General features: G+C 40.1%; 1 protein-coding gene and 1 long non-coding RNA gene across 4 annotated transcripts in view; one reads left to right on the forward strand and one right to left on the reverse strand.

Moving 5' to 3' along the window:
* Positions 1–284: 284 nt before the first annotated feature.
* LOC111269134 (uncharacterized) lies at positions 285–4,339 on the reverse strand. The gene is made up of 2 exons (XR_002685603.2): positions 4,090–4,339; positions 285–3,569 (listed from the first exon to the last, which is right to left on the reverse strand). It is a non-coding gene; the product is annotated as an uncharacterized LOC111269134 (long non-coding RNA).
* Positions 4,340–4,485: 146 nt separating this feature from the next.
* The window catches only part of LOC111269133 (uncharacterized), a 164,801-nt gene continuing 143,489 nt past the window's right edge, over positions 4,486–25,797 (forward strand). For 2 of the 3 annotated variants that reach the window (XM_086971986.1, XM_022848520.2), the window contains exon 1: positions 4,486–4,932. The gene's annotated coding sequence lies outside the window, so the exon portion shown is untranslated. The remainder of the gene's footprint in view (positions 4,933–25,797) is intronic. The other variant, XM_022848522.2, reaches the window with a different exon arrangement.

Raw genomic sequence — 25,797 nt, forward strand, 5'->3', positions numbered from 1 at the left:
CTTTCCCCCGCGAACTGGCACATACCGCAGTCGCGTACATACGCACATGCTATAATCTAAATAACGGACAATTTTTTGTGCAGTTAAATAATCATGATAACGATTAAAACATACTGAAGTCTCGACTCCCCGCGGAAATACGGGTCGCAATTTTTTCGGGCCAGAACGATAGTATCTGTCCTCCCATGCACCCTAATCAACCTGATATATATATATATATATATATATCAGGTATTCTAATGAATTTAGCAAATTTGTTTTGGGTACATAAACTTTGTTAACAATCGAACTTCCGAATTTCCGATTTATTTCCACAGTGGACCAATCAGTTGTCATGAGCTATGAGAAGCTATGGCGTTTGTATGTCAGCATAACCGCAGATAGGATTCAGCGGCTCCAGAAGTAAGTCATTAGGCCCAGCCCAATGATTTACTGCTTGGTTGCATAGTTAACGTACATATTCAGGTTATTGTTTTATTTACCATCTTTGGCTACTTTATATACCGTGTTGAACAAGTCTTCGGAATCAGCTTTTGCATAAAAAGCCCGCTCCCGCTGTCTAAATTCACCGGGCTGAGTCTTGCCGAGACATGTTTGGTGCTTCCTCAACAAACCCATACACAACAGGATAAACTAATGATAAGGTAATAACTATAACGAGTACGATTGCGGGTCAATGAGGTATGAACTTGCTTGGGGTTTGAGTGGGGTGAGTGACGAAGTGGTGTTGGAAAGTAGCCGCGTAATACGCGTAACATGCGCAGAAAATCAATGAATAAATTCATGAATCTTGGTGCTACTACGTAAAAGGAAGCGGCTGCTGCACATACCTGAGTTCTGATAATTATTATATTAACCACCGTCGAGAGAAATTGTCCGTTAAATTTAGCTTTTACGTAACATAAGGCGGATATAAACGCTGTAACAATGTTATAAGTGGCCTTATAGCCATAACAGATAATAAAGGCTTTCTCATGAATCTAGATATCGTAGATGTTATATCTTGCAAAACTACGAAAATAATTAACAAGTTGAAGTAATCTTTGAAACATGATTAACACGCTCTACTATTTCGCCTATCAAATGTTATAAACATAACAAAACCCAGAGCGGACATCGAGAGGCATGGTGTTTGACACCATGCTACTTTTCGTATCTTTCATATATGCACAATATATTTGGTTCATGAGAATTCGCTGTGGTATATAGCTTCTGGTAAAGTCATGCATTTCATTATTATTTACAAAATGACGATTTGGCCGCTTCACTGACACCTATGCAAGGTTTAACATAGGTGTAGATATATAGAATCGCACATCTATCCCTGCGAATTTGCCCTCCCAAGTGACAACGGCAAACGTAAGCGGTGGGTTGAAACGTCATTTTAAGCCCTTGGTAAACAAGGGCCTCCCAACGAGGATCCAAAAACGGGTCGGTTCTTTACCGGAAAGTGGAGACTGAAAGTACGCTTAGGATAGGCTATCTTTAAGTTCATTTACTTGCTTCAAGTCTGCAAGAAAGGGATTTTCTCATATGGTCTCTTGGTCATAAACAGCCACTGGGGCTATGTTGAACTCAAATAGCCGGGAACGCTACCGACCAGAAAAGGTCGGGGACTCCCTGAGGTAGACATCGCCGCAATTCCTTTTTTGTAATGTGGTACGAAAAGATTATGTCGTTGAACGAACGAAATAGCCAGATTCTACAGGTCAAACAATCACTGCGATGCCGGCCGCGTATACCTTTCAGCGTTCTTTATAGTGAATTATTAGCTTATTACATACATAAATACGATCGATTTTCCATTTAATTTAAGGATGCCATGTATGTTCAAATTCCCCAGCGGTTTTCATGTGATCCATAATTAAGCAAACTGGGTTATTCTCGCACCTCATCTATACAGAAGAAGTTGATCAGACGAAGTTAAAATTTTGATCGGGAGCCTGTTGTAGAGTATTTCCTCCATTATCTACCTTGCCTGGTTTATAACATCGGCAAGTTAAATTTCTTATGGGTTTTTCGTCAACCTCTTTGTTTATAGCAATGCGAGACACTGGCTATCCACACCGAATAGAAGTTTTTTGCTAGCGTGTTGACTTTTATCAGAACTTCGGGTCTTTATTGCGAATTCGATACCGGCATATATTTATATTTATACCTGGTTTATCTACGCTCATACAATAATTATCTGATAATTTGGAGCAGCCCAGTGCCGATCGTTGGATATAATAAAACATCGGAAGTTACGGTACTGCCGTTGGACTAAGGAGATCGTTGTATTAGCTTATCGAAGAGTAACTGTTATGTGTAGTATACTTACCGCTATTCCGGCCAGATATTCTGGTAGCTTGGAAAGCAACCGTGCTCTTTCTATAGGCTCTGAACACATACTGCTACCTAGACTGCATTGCCTAGCCATGAACCGCGCATTCACTGTGGAAACGTTTTTGGTTCTTTGTGGAAACTTGTAGCGCGACCTAACCATATGACTCGTAAGCTTTGAACAATTATAAAATTTTTTATATTGGGTCTTCAAACGCACACTACCTACTGTCCATTTATCCAATGAATAACACCTAATAATTCTTTCTTTAGTGGCTCGGATGGGTGAGGTGCAAGACGGAGGTAGCGTCTCTGAGTGACTACGCTTCGGATTGAGAGCGGTTCTGCTGCGTGTCAGAATGATGATCTCTCGTGAATAACGGGCTTTCCACCGACGGGCGCTTCGTCTCTCGCTTATTTCTGCCGATTTCATGTTCCTACGTTATCATTGAGTACAGATGCATGCGATCAGATTAACGAAAATTAACTCGTTATTGAGACGAAGTTGAAGGTTCGGTATAGAACCGACGGTTCCCGTTCATCACAATCGCTGAAATTCCGAGGACACTCAAGAGATTGAACACCACAATATTACATCAGCGCGATTAGCACAGCGAACTCTGCACTGTGTCATATATTGAAGACTGAAACACAAACCCATCATGTGCCAAGGTAACTGTTTAGGCATAATAATACTAAGTGCTGATGGCTTCCTTGTCCATAACGAGATCCACGCTTCTCCACATATTTAAATGAGTAAACAGTTCAGTTAGTACGCTCTAGAATGCAATAGGTAGCCACTCCCGTTAAGCAAGACCAGCTTCGGGGGGTCTGTTCTTCCCTCGTGTGTACACATATAACATGACACAAAAACTAGTAAACACGATTTGCCGAGGAAGCTTCGAGTAGCCCGATACCTTCGGCGTGAGACGGACGGGCTCGTTCAGACTTCTGTACATGAGCAGAATGTAGATGATTGCTTTTAAGTCGTTTTCAGAATTTCGGATCGGTTGTTAGCGGTACCACTTTTTTAGCCAGCATAATCACCGAGCTATCAGAATGACATTTTGCTAGTTCACAATGGAGACACTTTCAGTATATGGCCGAACGGAATATCTGGGGGATACAGAACAAGTTTATAGCGCTTCCAGCAGTCGACAGAGGTCGGCTATTGATCATGGCCTCGAGACGTAAGAGAACAATCTTGTAATCCTCTAAAACGAAAAATATGTCATCCAAGAACCCATCTGAAATTGACAAAGTGAATCGTCTGTAAAATCAAGTTATCCACATGTTTTTTTTTTTCTGTGATAGGTTCGCAATTTATCGCGGATTTGGCCAATCCAATCTAGAAATCTCTGTGCGGAAAAATTAATTGCATATTCTTGGCAGTGTAGTTAGGCGTTTCCCCATTATCAGAACTGTAACTTAGTTGCCCTTGGGAGCCTAACTGAAAACGTTCCAAATACGAATAGTTATGCAAAACGTGAGGACAACTTAAGATGGGCCGTCCATAACACTAATCGCGAATAAAGCGGCGTAGTGGCACCCGATCATTCTTGCACAACCTGTGAGTAACAGGTGATTCTTTTTAGTTCAAAGCACTGCTTGTAAAGGGATTCGTTCAACGGTTAGTTTCACCTTAACCTTAAGACATATCCTGCAGTCCGCCATTACCCTTAAAGTTGTCTTATGTGCTTAGAGCATGGAGGATCGCTGTCTGATGAAATGTAATGTAATGCAAGCTTTTGTTTGACTGAAACGTACCGATGTATCGTCGCCTGGTGATCAGGCACGATAGCGCTCGTTGACAAACAAACGTTCCGCTTTTTTTTTAAACGTGAACCGCAGTGGCATCTGTTTCGTCCACAAAGGAAGTGTATTGATAAAGGCGATCTCTCTTTGAATTGTGTTCACATGGGTGTCTGGTTCAGCCTGAAAGCACGTGCTCTAGATATTCAGAAAGGGCAAAAAGAAATCAAGAGTCTCGTACGCGTTCGTGACTTCCGAGACGAACGGTATGATAATGGTGTTGGGCTTCTTGCCAATGGAACCCATTACGTATGTCGATGAATTTTATTTATGACGAAAGCTTGTTCGTATATGTGTTGTGCGCTGTTAACACATAATGTGGATAGCATGTTAGAAGACGATCTGCGTTCAAGGGATACATGCCGGCTGAGCAGATCCGGCTGGTTTTTGCTTCGCGTTGCTTATCGCCAATCAGACGGAGCTGATAATTGCCAGCTTTCGCCTATTCTGTTGGCTACAAACGTTTTCCAACGGGTAGGTGCGTCGCGAATCCAAGAGAAGTCAGAGTAAAGTGCTATTTTGTGAATATTTTACTCAAGTTCACTTTTAATCATGTGTATCGTGCAACGGCAGCGAAAAGTCCTAGGCGGTGAATTGTGCCATTGGCTGTAAGCATGCGCACCTGTGTGTTTGCGAACGATAACAGAATCGACACGATTGGCCATCTTCGAATAGTTTACACGAGTAGGGGCCGAATTTATGCTGAAGAAGCAAAATTGCTCAGCTGAAAACACCGTGTGCACATATAAGTATCATCAAGTGCACTGTCAATAGACATATGAACTTGGTGGAATAAAGGTGAGTGATAAATTCATCAAAACAGTCCAGGCTGCTACTATTCAAAGAGATATTTGAATTGGTCGGTATTGCTACAGTTATCGGAACGAAACTGTTGCCCCTTAACCGTACTAGGGTACGGTTAAGGGGCGATAGCGATAGCAAGCTAATCGGGACGAGAGATATTAGCAGATACCTCAAGTACCGTTAGACGTTTCTGTCAGCGCAATTGTCCACAAGGACCTCGATGGAACCAGATGCCTGGTCCTATTGAGCACCCAGCGGGTATCATATCATTATAAGGAACCGCTACACGCTGCTAGCTCTTGGATACGGTCCGCTCATTCCGATGAATTAGTAGACCATATTTCAATCATTAGAACACTCTGTTGTTGTTCGTACCACCGACAATATCAACAACACAGCGACATGATCAATAGTTTCGCGGGTGTATTTTGCCTGCCGCGAATAGTTTGAGATCTTATTCTTCAAGTGAGACCCTATGCCTCGACCATGGATATAGGCGGGCTAAACTTTGAGCCGTTTCCAAAATTTAAAGATCTCCATGTCGAAATTTCTCAAACTATCTAGTGGCTAAGAGCATTTGGAAAAAGTGCAGTGAACCATCTTAATGAGAAACTGCGAAGGAAGGTGCTTACCTTTACATCAGAGACGATTTTAATCTTCTGTTTCCGAAAGCGAAATAATACTCTCGTTATTTGAGAACGTAATTTATTTTCTCTATGTAAAACGTCGCTTAAGGCAGATTCGTATTGAAGCCTAATCACCGCGCGTTCTCAGATCGCAAGAGGCGCTTGACTCTTCGGCAGCTACCTAAATAGGTAAACAGTGCTTCCTGGAATAGCTGCATGAGTAAATCTCCTCTCTATATGTTTCTGCATATTGCCCACCCTGTTTTCACCTGTGGCGGAAAAAAAACATGTTCAGGCGAGTATGTTGGTTGTCAGCTAAAAGACTAGTACTTCCCCTCAAACGGAAGGCTCACCACACAATGGCCTGGAGGTAATCTTGAAATCGAACATTTCTAAATTCGTTGTTTTTACTGATTCGTTTTTTTTGACTGGAGATACACTTATAACTTCAGCATTCTATTCTATTCTATTCAGCCGGACTGAAAATTACGCCCACAGACTACTTCCGTGGAATCATCATAGCAACGTTGTGTAGTTAGCTAGAACAGCGACCTAGCGCAGACACCATAAAGTATCCATTCAAAGGACATCCTTGTTGCGACTCTGTTCCCTTTGGGCTGATCGTCATCGATACGGAACGGTGACATGAAACCCATACGGATCAGAACGTATATCAACTCTCACTATAACCAGCGACGGGCGCGAAGCGATAAACTGAGGAATACCTGGAGGCCTTCCTGGAACTTCCCAATATTTGACGGCTAACGAAGCGTAAATGTGGATCTATTTGACATACGTTACCTTAAACATATCGTTAGCAATGAACTGAATCGTCTATTGATTTGAAGTTCATTTACGAACGGGAGATGTTGAGCTCTGTTTCCCTATATCGAGCATGACCCCGCAAATCTTTCCCAATCCTAGGGCAAATTGAATTTTTGAAGTTATTTTCATCATAGTGACAATTGCTTTTGCCAAACGTAGGGACAAGCATGCTTAAATTAACACGTTTAGGACACATTGCAATGCCATATTGCATTTTGCTAGTCTTACCTTAGCCCAACAATTGTTAGAATATGAGTTGTTTTTAGTCACTGGATGAATTGATTGTGTCTAACTATAGACACGCCTTATCATATTTGTTACGTACATATATTATGGTTATGCGCGGAGAGAAGCGGAAAAATTGCCTACTCGGTTAATAGTCTTGATCCCTTAGGGATTCACTTGATTGGGTCCCCTCACTATACGATAGCTGCGTAACATTGTGGTGACCTAACCATGCTATTTATTACTACTACGGCTATAGCCAATTTCACGTTTTACATCTGTAAATTCTATTAACAGAATTCTAACAGAACACATAGTCAATATAGGTGTTTTAGATTGAGTTAACATGTCCTTGTCTTTCACTACCCATCCAAGCTTCCCTCTAAAACGTTTTTAGACAGGTCAGTGTCGTAGAATATGATAAAGGTAAAAAACTACTTCTTGTGAACGACCTAGCGCTGCTAGAGTTTGAGTACTTTGGCTCAATATAGGTATATACAGTCTAGCCAATTTAGGTTAGGGTAGTCATACAGTTTCTGAAGCTGTTTGATATGCTCTTCTTCGGCCGATTTTTTCTCCTAATGAGCTCTAAGGCTATGTCGGCTGTGTCCACCTCGATGTTGTACAGTGTCTCAAGCTACGACTAGGCTCTGTTGAAAGCGGATCAACGTTTAAATTGGCTTGAGATGCTTTTTGCTTAGTGTATACGAATCGAATAATTGATGGCGTTCCCGAAATTTACTAGGATCTACGTTAAATTTAGCCATCTTGTCCTCATTTTGTTGAATAACTACAACTTTTTGGCTAAGTTATTGTGCTTCATTCAAGGTATTTTGGTTATCAAAGTTTTCTTAACTGAATTAACTTCTTGATTCTCCATAGCGCTGCTGTAGCTTGATCCGGATAACTACAGTCAATATTTACAGTTTGATTCTAGCGTTGGTGATTCCAGAGTTTACGCTTACAAAACTATCATTAATCGTATATACAGTTGATCAGATTAACAAGGTGTAATTAACTATCGAGACAAAGTTGAAGTTTTAATGTAAGTTCGATCAGTTCAATTCGGCATAGTGTTTTTAATCAAGTTTTCTTCATCTGAGATTAAAAAGAAAAAGACAACGAAGCATTTGCTTTAATTCGGATCGCCACTGCTTCTGCCGCTGGTAACTATTTCCGTGGTCGTAGGTTGGGTGTGGCAGCCACCGGGTGATTCGGGCTGTAATGCCCACTCTGGGTCTGATCATCATTTAGGTTCCTAGCACCAGTTACTTCGAGTATCGATACACTCTGTTTTGCACCATGGACGATAGGTCGTTGATAGCAAAATCACTTTGGCTTCTTCATAGAGGTTTAGGTGCTTCTTTTGTATCAACCCTAGTTCTCAAAAAGTTGATTTTAAAGGAGAGCTAGCTACTTTCTAAATCTTATCCTCTATACTAAGAATGAATAACTTACTACTAACATTTTATCGGCTGATTTATTTCCTGTCCACACAGTACCTGAACATTAAAATGTGACCGATTGCCGATATTAGAATTTTTGTCAAATTTTATGCGAAAAACAATTGTCACAATGTTTATAAAATCGGATGCGGTTCCCGCCGACAAGCTATAGTATAATCAATTTATAGTAAAGAGGTTCTTGCCCTGACAAATGTACGAAATTGACTATTTTGTTTGTTTAAGCAGAAAAGCATTTTGAGACAAACGGGCTCCTTGCTCTGCGGATCACTGCATTTTGCCTCACGTTATAGACTGGCAACAATTTAACCGATAGAGACCACTAGAGATGGCTTTTCGTGGTTCTGTTCTCTACGAACGTAGACCTTTTTTTTTCATTAATCGTTTGCGTCCATTTGTTCAGAACGTGAAAGGTAGATCCGACTAACATAAGTTACACCTAATATCTATCAGACTAATTCATTATCGGCGCGTCCTTTCTCAGGGCATCTAAATAGAGCTTTCAGATGCTATCTTCATCTGATCCAGGGCTATTTGCGGTGCGGGGAACTCGAGACCAAAGAAGCAAAGGTTCGATTTTTGTAAAAGCCCCTTTTATAAAACGTAATCTTAAGTATTATGTTTAACGGAGAGTAGGCCATTCTTGCGAAAATTTATAGATGTGAAACTCGCTACGACATACACCCGTGATAAGATCACGACAAAAAGCACCATAAAGTTTGAACCGTCGCGTCAGCTTTTGCATCGGTCTATCTTATCACTCGAAGAAGGCATGATCAATTTAAGCATTATCGATGCAGGCATGATCAAAAAGCTGCTTGGAACGAGTATACATAGAACCCGTACGTTGCTATTGCATAATTACTAGCAAACAGGAAGGACAGTGTAAATTACCGCATCAATAGGTAATAAGCCCTTCAATGATATGAAATACAGACAGCAATAGGACAGATATCTGTAACAGTCAGCTAACACTTTGCCACATTAACGATAAGCAGGGATTTTTTTCTTTAAGGACCATCTTTTATAGGTAAATGCTCGTAGAAATTTGCGAGAGTTTGAGCATAATAATTATTACTTTATCATTACTACTTGGTATTTGTAGTACAGCGTATCACTAAATTGCATTCTATATATCCGATTGACATACTGTACACATGCGGAAATGACTCAGTGGGGTTGGAAAATACAATGTATATATTATAAGTCGCTCGGTATAAAATCTTTCTCAAGCTGTTCTTGTTTCGTTTACATAAAGTTCTTCTATTTTCAGTCGAAATATGGATCATTATTGTATACAACTGTCTACCATTTAAGGGATAATTTATCCAGTCCACGTGGAACATAGGAGTCTGCAAGGGCAACGTCAACGTCATTTTAAACATTGAACGGTGGTTTCTCGATTGAGAAATTGAAACTCTGAGAAAGCGTTAATTTGTGGGAACAACGTTTACCAAGTATAATGGTTGCCCGGGGGGTCTCCACTTTTTTCCATCGCGATTCCTGCGATAGTGTAGGGAGAAGAGGTCACGTATATCAGGAGTGGTTTAGCCCTGTTTACTGATCTTGGCTGCTTAATTTGGAATTTGCGTATCATTTCCGCTAATAATTGATAGTAGATTCCACTGAGGCTTTAAAAAATAGCAGAGGCATTAAACTACCAAAGAGATTATATCTATATATAAACTTATATCTACTTTTGGATAACGTCTGGTCAATTCAGGCCCATGTGTTTTCATAGGTCGCAATTTGTTTTTGTCGTTCTGCAGTAGATCGTGGAAACCACACACAGAGTTTACACGGAAAGCTGTCCTCGCCGTTCTAGTTCTAGTATGGCAGTCGTATTCAAAGCTTTTTTTTTTATGCTCCAGAGGGCCACCGTAGCTCGCTTGCTAAACTCTGAGTGACGGTATCCAACTGAATGGTCTTAAACTCCAGAAAGTGCAAATACATCTCGAAAATGAAAAAAACGGCGCAGAATTTCGCACCCCTATAAGATACTACTAGCTTCAACTATAAAAATAACGTACATTTTTTTAGACGTACTAAAAAGCGTAATTTCTAGAGATTCCGTTTACCACGATTACAGTTCAAATTCGAAACCTGAATCACTCACTATTCATAACACGCAAATGGCCTTTTAATACTAAACATGCATTAAGCGATAAATGCGTGGTCGTAATAACAAACGGCCTGCCAAAGTCTGTCCCAATGAAGGCTGCCGTAGCCTATATATAAAAAAAAATATACATATATATTGTCTTTTTCTAAACAGTAAACATCAGCGGGTTCAAGTGCGATTAGGCTTTAAAGGCCATAGCCGCTTGCCGGTACGTCATCAGTCACCAAAAAATACCCCGGTCCTTATATATAGATGAGCCTGAAACCCGTTTTTTGCCAACACGGAAAAAACATTTTTTTCCGGGTTCGAGCAAGTGCTGGGCTTGGGCTATCAAAAGTTTATAAAAATGTCTAAGCAGGCGCCTATGCGTTTAATCGTAGATGTACGCCGCCATCCATTACTTAGGTCTTAAGTAGTTAAATCCACAAAAACTACTGTAATCAAATCTACACTGTACTAAAATACAGTGGGGATTTGATTTGATTATACGAAGCTCGCGACCTGATTGCTCTAACGATTTTTAAGTTGCTACGCTATAGCTTTTCAGTACGCTTTCTTAGACGATAAAGCTCGTTGATGCCCTCGGTTTTTCGGAACGTTGTTCATGGATACCCCGAACAACTTCAGTCGTCTCAAAATTATTCCTGTCCGATTAGCTGTAAGTTGTATAGATGGATCTGCTTAAAACCCCCTGGAATGTTACCTCTGCACTTTTGCTGTATTTTCATACTCCCAATGGTATATTAACATAAATCTCCTTCGTTCAATAATTAATTTTGGTCTTTTTATTGTTTCCAATTAATTGCCTTAATTAATTAATTAATTTCCAATTAATGGAAATAATAATGGGAAAAGTATGGTTTGTTGAACAATATGTACACTACAATTATAAAATTGACAACAAGTTTATTGCTTAAGGACCATGTGATACGCCACCGTGCAAATGGACCATGTTTTTAGTTAGAAGATTACATTTACATTAACGATAAGACAACGATAAGAGCACTTCGAATATCCTGGATCCTAGGTGATAAATGTGTATATTTTTTCCACTAAGTAGCCTCCCTAACATGTTTTCTACTGAGCTTTCTGTTTGCGAAAGGTAGGTAGTCCGTCCGTCATTTGAGTATAGTCGTTAGTAATTCAGTCTGACTAAATTATCACATTAGATAACCTCAATCGGTTTCGAATAAATTTAAGGTGTTATAGTGAAGATACGAAGCAGCCTAAGATGCATTAGTTCGCTTGACGCAACCTACTTTAGAGTAGGGCTTCGCGCGTGCGTTCTGTACGTGCACGAGTAATTCAGGCACAAAATCTTCAGCTGCTAGCACCCCTTTTTCAAATGCAGGAGCAGGCCGTTCTGCTTTATGCATCACCGCTTTCGAAGTATGTGTATGCATGTATCGTGCGTCATGCTGAAAACGGATTTGTTCTACTTCAAAGCGTAAAATAGCGCCTCTAATGGAATGCTAAGAAAGATAGAGGTTGGATTGCACAGAACGCGCGCGCATCACAGCTGTTCTAGTTGTGTGTAGATGCTTCTTGCCCCCCGTTTGGTGGCGTACCCTTCCGTTGAAACTTGCCAAGGTTCTTGGCATATTTCGCGTTCGCCGTGGATGTAGTCAATTTAATATTGACATGCTAAGTATAAATCACCTACATAAAATTTAATTAAATTTCCGTTGTGCCTTTTTCGAAGTTTGCGATGTTCGAATATACCGTTTTAGTTAGTTTCACTAAATGTGTTGCTCCACCTTATCTATCTGGGTTTCGAGGTAGCCCAGATCAATGTAGAATGCATTTCTTTCAAACAAAGTTCAGGAGAGACGAGGCTGAGTCGTTTCCATTTCGAAATGAATAATTTCAGCAAAGATGTCCAATGAACTTTCCGTAAAATACCTTCAAAGCTTACAGCACGAACGTCATTTTGGTTGCAGCAAGAAATGAAACAACATTTTTCAATGTCCTGCTAAAACTATAAAAGATTCAGACTAACACGGTGAAATTGTGACAATGAGACATTTATCAAAAACCTTTGTGAAGACAGAAGTGACGCGGATGCGGTATACAAGAACATCGATCAAGCTTGTTCATCCCTGATGGCAAATTTCAAATTTTAATTTAATTAAAAAATACACGCTATATATGACGGTAGTCGAGAATGTTAAATGTTGCACGACTACTGCATTGATAACTTATAATGGGTGATTCTCGACTCGTGGACTTCAGGGACGAATACACGAAAAATTTTTATCGAAAATATCAATAACAACCATCAATAACGACCATCAATAACAACCATCAATAACGACCATCAATAACAACCATCAATAACGACCATAACACAATTAAGGAAAAGCAGAACGGGTTAATTAGAATTTAGCTAAGCTGTATAAAGCTGAGGACCAATGATAAGGAAAGTAGATAGTCAATCACAGAGCTTTGGAATGGGCAGAATGACAATGTTTCCCTGGAAATTGAAGAGAAATTTTCATGTTTTAGGAAATGAGTAATTAGGATTTCAGCGAAAAAATCGGTGACAGGGGGTCAAGAACGAGGAGGGTGATCGATGTCCGAGAACGGCCACACCATGAAAGTTGGCGCTGTATATGGGCTGGTTGGAGGCAAGAGCGTAGTTTATTTCATAGACATATCCCACACGTAATAAAAAGAAAGGGGATAGACAGGGGTTTGAAAGCTACGATTAATATTTTCGGAGACAGACCGAAAGGTTTTAGGTAATAAAAGTGAAGGATAACATGGGGCCATTTTGGAAAAGAAGACTGATATGAAGTTCCCGTGTAAGGGAATACTAAAAGAACAAAGCGTTATCACTAAACTTCGAAGGGTAATTATCGCTGGAAGGAACTGCAGAAAAGGAAGAAACCAAAGATAATTAAAAAATTTTGAAAATGGGGAGCGAAGAGAAAAAATACTGCGAGGCCTAGAATGGTGCTCTGAAGAACGCCTTTTAGAGGCTGACTGATTTTATTGATATACTGAATTATTGTATAGTTAGTACTTATGCGTATTTATTAATACCCGCCTAAAACCATTTATTGCTAAATCCAGGATCAAGACAATGTATAATTGTACATAAAATTCGAACGCACATTTATTGTTTACAATGGTCTTATGAGGCAGGGTTTTTATTCGAGTTACTGAAGAGCAGAATAATAGTCATCACAGCTAGCCCCATAAATATACCATTTATTTTATTCGTGAAGACCCTGTGTTCCTAAACAGCTTGTTGCGTTTCGAAGCGTGTCACCACGTGTCTGTCCTGGCGCCATAGCTCCTTCAGCTGTTATGCTTGTATTTTAGGAGTCTTCTTTGATTTCAACAAATGTTTGCTTTTAGATTTCGATACGTCTTGTAAAAGATTTTATTTCCTATTTCTAGATTCTAGTCGTTAGTAGTTCAGAAAAGCGTCTGAGGTTTCCCGTGAGCATGTGGGTATCTGACAACAAATATACAGGTGGGTTACGTGGCAAGCTGTGCAAGGTTAATTTCTGCTTCAGGTCAAAGGCCTTGACCTAATTTGTTCACTTTGAGGACGCTGCTCTTAAGGCAATCTACAGCGAACAGACGAAGGGCGATTGCAATGGAAACGCCCTGCGAGCCCGAGTGATTTCTTTTATTTCTCAAAAACGTACGCGATGAGGCAGCAGCCGTTCAATGAGAGTAGCAATTATAAGTGGGAAATCTGTCGATAGTACTAAACGTGCCGACTAGGCCTCTAGGTGCGGCTCTATTTCTTCTCGTAATTTCATTGCCTCGGTCCTTACCCGATTCGCAGTTCGCTCTGGCTCTACAGTCGCTAAATGAAGCTCGGCTAAAGCGTGCTGTAGCTGATTTTAGTAATTCCATATATAAGTTAGGCGTCAGCACATAATAGGTTCTTTGACCCGCTTAGACGGTCAGGTAAGTTATTCAGCAGAGTCGAAAATAACAGGGGATCGAAGTCAACGAAGATTGCTTATAGACTCCTTCATGACTTGCCTGCTTGAGGCTGGTCGTGAGGGTTATATCCGTAATTTCGATAGATTGCTACCTTTGAGGCGCAGGTAACTGTGTAAACTTTCAGGGCCTTTCTGTAGCAACTTAGCTCCATCTCCAGCGAACGTAATAGCAACTTAAGATAGATACGCGTTTTGGGGATTCAGTGCGATGAGTACCAAAAGGTGGGGTTTTCTTTTCCCAGAGACACTTCTTAGAGAATCATTCCTGCATTCGAATATCGGTGTTCCTGTTTGCACATAGTCGTTGAGTAAAGTTGTTTGACATAGAACAAGGGCGCTTCTGAGATATTCAGGTCCTATTCCATCTAAATCTGCTACTTTATCGGACTGTAAGCTCTTGATAGTCCGTATGAATATGTTCTCAGTCGCTGCGCCACATCATAGCGATTGACGATATTTCGCAATCGACGATATCGGGTGGCAAAATACAGACATTTCTATGAAAACTGGTCGACTTGGAGTATACACAGGAGAGTAACCCCACAAGCTCTGCCTAGTTGCACGAATATTCCAGTACTAGCATTAATTTGATCTTACAGCTATATTAAAGATCTTCGCCATAAGTCACCCGCTTTCTTGGATTTATCAAAGGCGCATCTGATTTGTTGCTAGCACTATGTCTTGTTTATTATTATTATAGTAAGGTGAGTCTTGTCTTTCGCAGGACCTGTCATTGAGACACCAGCTGTCAAGCGCCAACATCTCCAAACTTCGGGCCTAAAGGATTTGGTTACAGCTCTCAGTTCTGTGTATATAGGAAGAGCATAACGAGCCTTGTTATTATCATAGAGGTGATGATGATCATCACCATCATTATTTTAATTTTATGAAAGAAATCTAGAAGCATGCAGGAACCGCATTACATTTACTGCGCATCGGTGTACCATGCTCCCGTGTCTACCTCAATATTGCGTAACTGGGCACTGGCATAGACGTAATTGTTCTGATGTGTAGGGCAATGTCAGTTCATCTACGACGTCCGAATCGATTAAATCAGCAAATGGACACATAACTGTTAAACTCCCCCAGCACACTGAGTAATAGGAAACGTATTCCCTAATATTGTACAAAGTCAAAGGGCCCATTTCAGCTTGTTGGGGAGTAACAGACATCAGCAACAGCCCCATTGTTGATATTCTTGCTAAACTTAATTTTCCCAACACTGTGTGTGTGTTTTTGCTGGAGAAAGGTGTAAATCCCCGAGCAAAGCGCGGACGTACTATGTGTTCCGCTTCGTGGCTTCTAGAATTTGATCTCACGGATGTTACTCGCGTTTCTCAGATTTTGAGACAACTGCACTGTGTTACCGCAATTACGACTTCCTAAAGAAGACCGTCTGTAATTAGTGGGGGCTTTCGTTACTACGTCTTCGAAACAGTTCTCTCCATATGCTGAACATGGGGCTGGCTCAATGATTAACATAACTGGTATCATCCATAATCATTTTTTAACTCAGTTCAAACACTATTGAAAAACTTGCCCGGTGACCGTATAGTAACGTCCCATGATTTTTTTTTACTGGCTTGGTACGCAACAGATTATTTTCTTATACCATTTTGTCGATTTTTTGAAGCGTGATGAGAGCTGACATTCTACAAATCGGCGAAGTTGCATCCCTTCCACCACACCTTTGCATACCTTTACGGAAGGTATGCAAAGGAAGCGTTTCTCTAGGTCGGTACTTAGTACGATTAACTTAACGACGTTTGTCACTTGATGTCCAAGATACATCTAAAATAACTTATTACCAGATGGACATGCTATAATATTCAGATGCCTGGGACCAAATACACATATATTATGCCCTATGTATTAACTTCAGATGAATATGTACATTGTTACGTATACGCCTGAGAGCTTTTATGGGTTTAGTGGGGCAAGGTGCTCTGTCAGGCAATGAACTGCCATATTTAAACAGCTTCGTTCGTCTTCGACTTCATAGCACTTTATCTTTCTTTCTACAACCCTGATCTTTATCCTTCCGTCTGCAAGTTCTCTAGCTTTGCCTTTCAAGGTTTCATTTTCTATTACCTAGCCGTATCCAATAATCTTTTTTTTTTTTTTTGTTTTTTTTTAATATTCCTGGTTATTCCTTTCTATTAATCCGTCGCATTCCAGCTAAATTTCATTCAGTCGTGTGGTTATTGATCAATCACCTGCCTATAAATGTCTATAAACATCGCATGGCATTTTTTCTCGCTTCTTAGACCATCGTATATTGTTTCTAACCGATTTGGGTTCGAACTGCGTACAGCAGTGTACATACAAGGTGCCTGAACAGAGTCTGAGCGCAATTTTTTACACCACATAGTACTCAGCGTTAAGAAGGCAATAAGTCTAACCCAGTTCGTCACTGGCGACATACGTCGGATGTAGCGCCTATGGCCAACGCTGAAGAATATCGAATAATTCGTGTGCTTACGGACTTGAAAAAATCTATTTTCCGTCTGTAAATAGATCGACGAGAGATAATATCACAAGGACATGCTTGGATCCATATATCGGCTCATTTATTTATTATCTATCAGCTGTCGCCGTGATTTTCAGCCGCCTATACGAAAATGTCTTCGTTCGCTAATTAAAAATGTCTCAAAAATTCATTAATAAATTTTGCATTTACTCCTATCTTGTTGATCTTAATAAATGAATAAATGGAAGAGCGAAATTGCGTTTATTAGAAGATCCGATCTAATTCAAGCTAGCTTCATGCTGTGCTTGATTTTCTAAAATATAAATAGTTTGTATATTCACAGCCGGCCTGTTGTGGCTAGATGTCAGGCTACTAAATTATACGGCCAGCAATCTACTTATACAAACAAAATTCATTTTTATCCATACGCATATACCAGATCTAACCGAAGCTTCCGCTCAACAGGAAACAACAGCACGCTCTTGTTCCTAGTAAATTGATCATCTTACAAAGGTAGGTCTGATTAAACGTTCGCAGGGTACTTTTCATATTTCAACAGAAAGCCAAGCACCTTAACTTTAAGTTATAATCTAACAACCGTTAGCAATGGACCTTCCACAAGTCTGACCGCATCTAATGCATGCAACTCTATCCCGTAACGTGCGTTGCAACAGGCGCTGATCATAACTCCCCAATATCAGCAGAGGTAATTGATTGTCCAGTGTATTGTCGAAAAACCATTGACCGTTTTATATATATATATATATATATTTTTTTTTTCATTATATATGTCTCTCATCTTCAAATAATCTTACTACACTAGTTGATCAATGAACTTCTACTGTTTGTCCGGTAACACCATACCTCTATCACTGTAGAACTCAGTGGTCGCTGGATGAAAAATCGTTCCATGTGCATCCTTCAATTGAAACTAAACTGAAAAACGATGTTAAGGGAACTCCGCAGAGACCGAAACAGACGATAGTCTGATGGTGGACAGATGCATTAGAATTTTCCATCTAAGTTCTCTCATTTTTCCCGAGTAGCTAAATACCTGCGTAACTTGGCACTGTGATGGAAGAAGACAATGCTCTGTCTATGTATTCATTTCGATGGGTTTTTCTCAATGGTTTGTTGTAATTTTACTAGTTGTTGACAACAAATTTAAACCGAATTAACCGTATCGTCAAACGACACCAGCTTATACCACACGACAATGCATGGCGTTACTTTTCCTGGCGTCAATCTGGGCTTTGCCATCGATTTTGGTGTACATTTTTTTCCTTGCGTATTATTATCGTATGTGATCCATTTTTCGTCATCGTCACCCGTGATCAATCGCCTTACAAAGACCGGTTGAGTTTTTAAAGGGTACTGCAAACTGTTGAAACAGAATTGAGAATTCGCGTAGTATCTAAACGTTCGGTTGTTTTGTAGTCAACTCTTTTCGAATAGTTTTGATGGTGGATTTTTAATTCCTTAACGATGCCATAGCTATTCGCGGGTCGGTCTAGCTCAACCTTTGCAAAAATTCCGTCCCCTTTGTTTTTTTATAGAATCTTGGAGCACTACAAGAAATGTATTTTACCGCGAAATTCCAGAAAAAAACGTCTTTATGTTTTTCGTTTAGTAACGCATCTAAGCAATGAACAACGGGATTTGCCTATCTACAGATACATAGTAATACAAGTGTAGCATGCAGCGAATTGATACAGAGATTACAGTAATCTTTGAGGCACTCTATTTCAAGCCTGAACCAAGGTATTCTTTGCAACACAACTCATATCAGCCGAAATATGTGACTTTAAATCCATCTAGCTATAGAGAATGTATTGCGTCGAATAGCAAAGAGTTTGAATCTGCGTTTCAGATCTTCTCCTAAAAATAGCGTTGCATCGCCTAGAAGGCACACGTATCTACTCAACGGTAAGCGATGCAGACCCAAGACGCGTTCTAAAAACCAAGCTTCGGCTTGGTCAAGTAGCCGCTTCGAATACTTCGGCCATTTTTACTTCGAAAGAAGTCAGCGTCGTGCGAAAGAAAAACCCTGAGGACGTATGTCTCTATTATCTCTATCGAAACAATGAGATAAAAAGTAAAGTTCAGCTCGATATAGCGCTAGATGTATTGGATATCAAGTTCTTAATTTCGCTTAGGATCACCTAATTGCAGACGCGCGGTTACTATACGTTACATTAACTTGTTATTAATCATAGATAAGGTAGTCAATTGAATTAAGCTCACGGCCAAGGCCATTTGCCAAACTCGATAGTTTTTGATCGTTAAAGTTTAGATAAAAGGAAACTCCAAGCGCTTGCTGTAGTACCTGTTATAGTGGCCCTCGATAACGGGTCACCGCGAAAATATACATATTTGGCAGGACATCTTGTATTCCAATCGTATTTGTGGCTAGTCAGTTAATTCTCTGCTTGTCGTAATCATGGTTGCCTAGCAAGCGTCTCCTAAACTAAGGTCTAGTGTATGTTTTTTTTTTTTTCTTTAAATTATCGAAGCAGTGTGCTGATAGGGAAAAGGGTAATTCGAACATATTGTCTCCTCCAAAATCGTTAGGACATACTATAATTCGCACAGTTCATAACCTTAGGGGTACAGTGCTAACTAACGAAATCCAGGACTGCATGAAAAATGTTTAAATAGTGAAAAATACGTATAGAAGGCAATCCTATTAATCTAGAAGAAAATAAGGTATTCTCCGACCATAAGTCCGCACATCGTTTACGCGCAGCCGGTTTCTTCAACTTCATATCACGCATTTGACAACAACGTTACTATTATACTGCTTACGTTGTGAACGCTTACACCAATCTGTGTTTACGCTGAACAACTCGTAACGTCGCCAACTTTCTTTAACACAATTTATCTCAGGGTATCTCATGGCCATTTTTCTTTTTGTCACGTACCGTACAACTGTCCCAAAGGGCCATGCCGAGCACCCTCCAAAAAAATGGCCGCCGCTATTTTCACGAAATTCTACGAAACAATATATCTGTCCGATTCACAAGCGTATGTGGTTCAACTTAACCTTCAAAATGGCCCTAATACCTCTACTAGCGCCGATTGAAGGTTCGGCTGTTGTATTTTCTATAAAGGCTCGTTCTTCGGGACTCGATAATTGGTGACACTTAAATGACCGGCTTTATCGTAGATACTGAAATTTGATTATGCTCTTACGTTGAAAAAAATTTGTCAGCTGTGACATATGGAACGATGCTCTCACTTCCGTTTTGCCCTAAGAAGATCACAGATCTGTGAAAGTCTAAGGTCGATATATGGCGTGACTCGAATATTTCTCGTAATGCAACAGGCTACGGCCATTGGCAACTTCTGCAATTTCTATAGCTTTGACAGCAGGAACCGTGCAGAAGAATCATTTAGTGCGCGGGTTATAATAATTTATCTTACATTATAAGAATCGCCTATCGCTTCTGGTCCCATCCGTTTCCGCAACATACAATTTTCTATTCGATACCTAATAACGTTCAATATATTGCGGAATTTTAATTGCGATAGGCTATATGAACTGCGGCGCGATTTGGGCAGTGTTCTTCGTTTGCTTAGTACTATTAAAGCTACAACAAAGCCTCCGTCTATTAGCAACACTCTGAGTTCACAGATTCGTTAATTTTGCCAAGCAGACTCTGATGATTTGTAAACAATCCGTACAGCCTACACATTGACTCGAACGATCTTTCCAGCGAAGATCAACGCACTGTCTGTGGATTGCCTTATGTTCGGAAAACTCAGAGATATTACTCGTTATCTATAGTGCAGGTAAACTCAAGATATCTATGACTCCAATCTATGTTTAATTAAAAGCCATGCTTTCACGTTAAAGAGACTAGCTTTAATTAGAGCTGATTTACACAAGCCTTCTATTGTGTGTTTGTTTCAACATGTATCGTTGATAATTCGAGTCTTACTAGTAGATCGGAGTTTGTAGTCTTTTCGATGATTTCTTTTATCAAAAATCGTAGAAATTCACGAAGTTATCTTAAGCTTGTCGACATATTGCCGGACTATCAAATAATACATAATAAGCGATTCAGTATACATTGAAGTACTAAACTAAAACGTGAGATATCGTCGTCAATTTTTTTCGAAGTTGTCCAAATTACCTCCTATGTTTCGAGTTATAAGGAGAGAGCAGACATTTACAGCCGAAGCGGAGACTAGGTACATTAATAACATACATCGGTTCATATGTAATCATGTACAGTCGTAAAATGTTAGTATTACTCGAATATTTATTTTTCGTTTCGAAATGATTCGCCTATGCACGCCTCCATTTAATCGAACAGGGTTGACTTTCTTACGGTTTGTAATTTGTGCTTTTTGTTTGCATCTATGTAACCTTGTTTCAAATGCTACGTATTAGCCTTGTACAGCGAAATTAAGTAACTTTTGAATTGCGCGCCACTAGCAAATGGCATTTGGTAGAAACTTGTGATGCAAACCCGTTGAGTTCATTCGATATTAAAAGAGAGACATTTTTTAGTCTGAAAGATGACCGTTCGCTGGTCAGGTTTTTGCTACTTCGAAGCCACGGCGCTGCGGAAGTTTCTCGAAGATTGGTAAAAACATTAAGCAAGGTGGAGTTCAATGAAAACACAGCACGTGAATGGAACAAATGCTATAGGAGCAGAGAGTGAAATGCTGAAGGTTCGTAGGAAGGTAGCCAGGTAACGAAATTCGAAGAGCGTATTGCTCAATGTTGAAAGCTTTTTCACAAACGCAGAGCTCCGAATCTGAGGAACCTGCGGGGAAAACCGGCATTCCGCATGTATATGCGGAAACTGAATTCTTATTCAGTTTCCATCTTTTTACCGCCGACTTACTTTAGGCCAAATGAAAATACATGTAGTGCTTCTATATGTGCGATTCGCAGAACTTTAATTAATGAAAACCATACGTAAAGCACACGTTCGCCACAATCGAGACATGGTTCAATTTCTACCGCCAGTCGAAAACAGTCTAGGCAAGAGAATAGCATTGCTCTAGGGAGAGATGGAGCACGGTAACAGTACCATGTAGATACGAAAATAAGTTGATAGGAGCTGCAGTGAACATCAGAGGCATTTACCACTATATAATAGCCAAAAATAAAACTAATGCAGCCTGCTATCTCGAGTTCCTTAAGAGGGCAATGGGCCATTGACACTCGGAACTGCGCAGTCTGATCACTTGATGACAACACCAGACCTTGTCGCCGTGCCTCAATAATTTCCTGGATTGAGCAAGGGAATATCTAATGTGCGCCTCAGGGCGGCTTTTCCTTTGACCTAGGTCCGCGCGATTTCGGGGCTTTCCATGCCCTAAAAAGGACAACGATTAAGCTAGCGGATCCCACTACCGATTAACTTCTAGAAATTATAGATAGAGAAATTACACATGCAGAAACAACCTCTGACATACATTAAGAACACCATTCTAGTCTTACTAGTTTAAAGGTTATTCAATTTTAGAACCACCTATAACAACTTAATGCATAAGATAAAAACATACGAAGCTTAAAAAGTCAAAATATCAGCTTGACGTATCTGTTAATGCCAAGAGAGGTTTTCCATAAAAGGAAATTAACTTTCTGTTACTTAATGGTTCGAACACCGCCTGGGGCAAGCGATTTGCCTAATTTGAAAGGCACTCCAAAACAGCCTGGCTCGTGTTGCCGGCGCCTCGGGACAGGTCTGCTGTTGCATGACGGCACGACTGTATCTACTCACGAGTCGTTTCCTGGCCACATTTACCAAAGCGTCATGAAAAAAAGCACGACGATTTAGAGCCTATGAGCAGCATAAGCTTTACGGCAACACCTGCCAGCTGGGACGTGACTGAGGTCAAAAGGTGACGGGAACAACCCGGAAAACCATTGTAAATGAGTCTGGCATAGTCATATTGAGTGTGGTATGCATCAATACTTTTAAGACACTATCGATAGGCTCCACAATGAAATCGTGTTGGAACGTTGGTTAGCAACGAATAGTGTAAACTGAGCAAGTTGTTGGTCCGTTCTAGCTTAAAAGTAGAAGTGCTAGGTGCTTGAAATACAACGTCGCAATAGAATTAGACTTATCCTGGTTAGCTGTGAATGCGTTGTAAAGGATTCAGACCTAACGTCTGAGTCTTTCTGAGCATCTAAGTGCTCTCTGTTTCTCAGCGTGGCATGATTCGCCCACTAGAAAGAATTTCACAAGCCACGTGTGTTTCTGAACACGTTTCCTTCGATTCAAACGCGATAAGCAATTTGGAATCATTTAGGCCAAGCCGTATATGGCTTGATGTAGCGAACCTTCCTCGGGTGTCAGTTTTCTACCAGGGGGTAGTTGCTTAAGTACCGGAGTGGCACCTTTGGCTTTGTTAGCGATTCTATTCATTTTACTCTATATGTAGACCTCTGTGTCAATGACTCCATCGATCTATTGCCGATTTCGAAACTAAATTAAGCGAGTACGTTCGAAACTACAAGCTACAAGAACTAACTCTTATTGAAGCTTTTTTTACAAAGTTTAAAACACCGTTGAAATAAACTACAGGCATTACATAGTATCTGAATTGAAGGTTTCAATGGATGCTGTAACAGTCGTCATCCAATCTGGAGTTAACGCTAAGCAAATAGCAGGGACTGCCCATACACGCATCCCAAAGTATTCACAGCGCTGATACTGACCTTCAAAGAAATTCTACCAGATCAAAAAAAAAAATACTTAAAACTATATTTAGTCAGAAAGAAAATTTATAGGATCACACTTATTTGTCGATATTGAACCCAGAACGATTTAGCCTATTAGATCTTTGATTATATTCAATAAATAATGCCAATTCTAATAAATCAAATAAAATAGAGGTGTATTGATATCCAGTTCTAGTATCTAATTTCGTGTTATCCGGTGTTTGTATACCTGTACACGATAAGATACATGATCTGGAATAATTAAGAAACAGGAAGTACCAGACTAACCTCAGATGTGGCTGAAACAAGGGCAGATAAGACTGAAAAATTACAATTATTTTTAGCTAGCTTCATAGCGCTGAAACCGGCACCAAGATTACGTTAAATAGCAAAAGTGTTGCAAAATTATTAGGAAAAAAGACAAAAAAGATGCACTAGAACAGGTTGAACGGGACGTATTATAGCCAGCTATGTTTACTGAATGGACACACCCTGTTGTTTACCGTCCAAAAGATAATGGCATAGTTACAGTACGCGCAGACTTCAAGGCAAGGATAAATGTTTATACGAAGGACTGCTTCCCACCGAAAAATCCGTGGGATATGTTATAAACTAAGAGGAAACTAGAATTGACCTCTCAGTAACATCCAAGTACCAGTCTGTAAGAAAAAAATACAGCAATATCTGATAATTAACAAACGCCGAAGTTCAGGAATTTATTTATTCCAATGGATTATGCAGGCGCAAAGTCAAATCGACGAAGACCTAACAACACTGTCGTTGCGAACATTCCTTCGATAATTAGTTATTAAGATATTACCTTTATTTCGGCAAGACATCAAAACGATCTTTATCTCATGTAAGAAAGCGCTCCGCGAAGTGGATGAGCGTGACCTTCGGCCAAGAGGTCAAGTGCAAGTCTGCGACAAAATCTAGTTGCTCTTTTCTGACAACGGTACTTTGGTCCGTTAAAGTAAAGCATCATCCATAACCAAAGTACCAAGCCCCAAGCAACTTTTTTTAAAACTTAAGATCTAAGAACAACTTACCAACTTGCTTCTCGAAACCAAGTGACTATTGTCAGAGTTGGCTGTCAGATTCTATAGGTTAGGCACGACGGATTACGAGCCCAAATGTACCAATTGGAGCATAGGTATGAGTACCTCCTTTAGACGAATCCACTGACAGGCGTGTCGATTGAAACGACTGTTTAATTCGGCGTAAGTGAGTTAACGACAATTCCCCTGCAAAATCGTGCCAAATTGTGTCACTAAACTGTACAAACTTTTGTCTATGCGAGTAACGTGCTCAGCCCGTGCCTCGATGCATGCGCCTTATCTCATGAAGCTTGCAATGAGCTTACCTACATCGACACATAGTAACAGTAGCATTACAGCATACTTGTACATAGAAGCAGACTTGTGATAAACCACACCGTGAGCTTGAATCTAAATCTAATTTGTGCCGGAAAAGCTCGGTTTGCCTGAAAAGTCTAGATCATTTAACAGTTAGTTGACACGTTAGTAGATTTTGCGAGCGGATACGTGTAGCAGGCAAAACTTCCGTCAATTGCAATGTCTTCAGATAACCTCGACAACATCGTAGATACTCAGCTTTGTTTCAGAATAACATCAACGGTAGGAGGGATCTCTGTATTTGAATTAGGCGTTCCTGGCCTCAGCGGACCGGATCCACCATGAGTAATAATCTTTTCTGTGTAGAAAAGCCTCACTTCACTACATGAAAATCGAAAATATTTCTATTTACTTACATATGCAGTTAAGATTGCCGTCCTTCAGGAGGCGAGCAGCTAACCTTGAAACGCTATAACTGACTCTCAGTTCCATGCACGACAGGCCTTAGGTCGGTTAATACTTGTCGGTCTTTAAATTTTTCGATTTTTAATTTCTTTCTTTAAATTGCCCAACCTATATGACAAACGTATATGACTGGTTGATCGTACAACTGTTCGATGCACAGTTGTTAGCGCCTAACTAATGGCCTAAATCTAGCTAAGAAGCCTTGCGGGTCTGCGCTGCCCGACGCTGTGCTAGAACACCTAAAAATTCTAGCTAGATCTACGCGATACGAAATCGTAGAGATGCTGCTGGAAAGTATGTATACGAATCACGGTCGAAATAGAGATTGAAATAAAGCCTTACTTATTCACCCTTATTGGCAGGAATAATGACACTCATATAGACAAATTAATAACCCCCTATTCCAACACGATGCCAAGATGGGTTTAAGTATCACTAAACCGAAAATAAGCCTCAATGAGTACTTTGAATAGAACGCGATTATTTGTAAATAGTTTGTTACCTATTATGTTGTAAGTAGCGTGTATAAACGACGATATATTAAAGTTTCATAAAAGAGTCGACTTTTCACCAGTTTAAACATGGAGCTATTCTAGCAAGGACATCCGACACACTTAATCGCCCACTATATAATTCTTTTCCCCGTCTGAAAACA

The sequence above is a fragment of the Varroa jacobsoni genome, unplaced genomic scaffold, assembly GCF_002532875.2.
Source record: "Varroa jacobsoni isolate VJ856 unplaced genomic scaffold, vjacob_1.0 scaffold_1356, whole genome shotgun sequence".
NCBI classification, from domain to species: domain Eukaryota; kingdom Metazoa; phylum Arthropoda; class Arachnida; order Mesostigmata; family Varroidae; genus Varroa; species Varroa jacobsoni.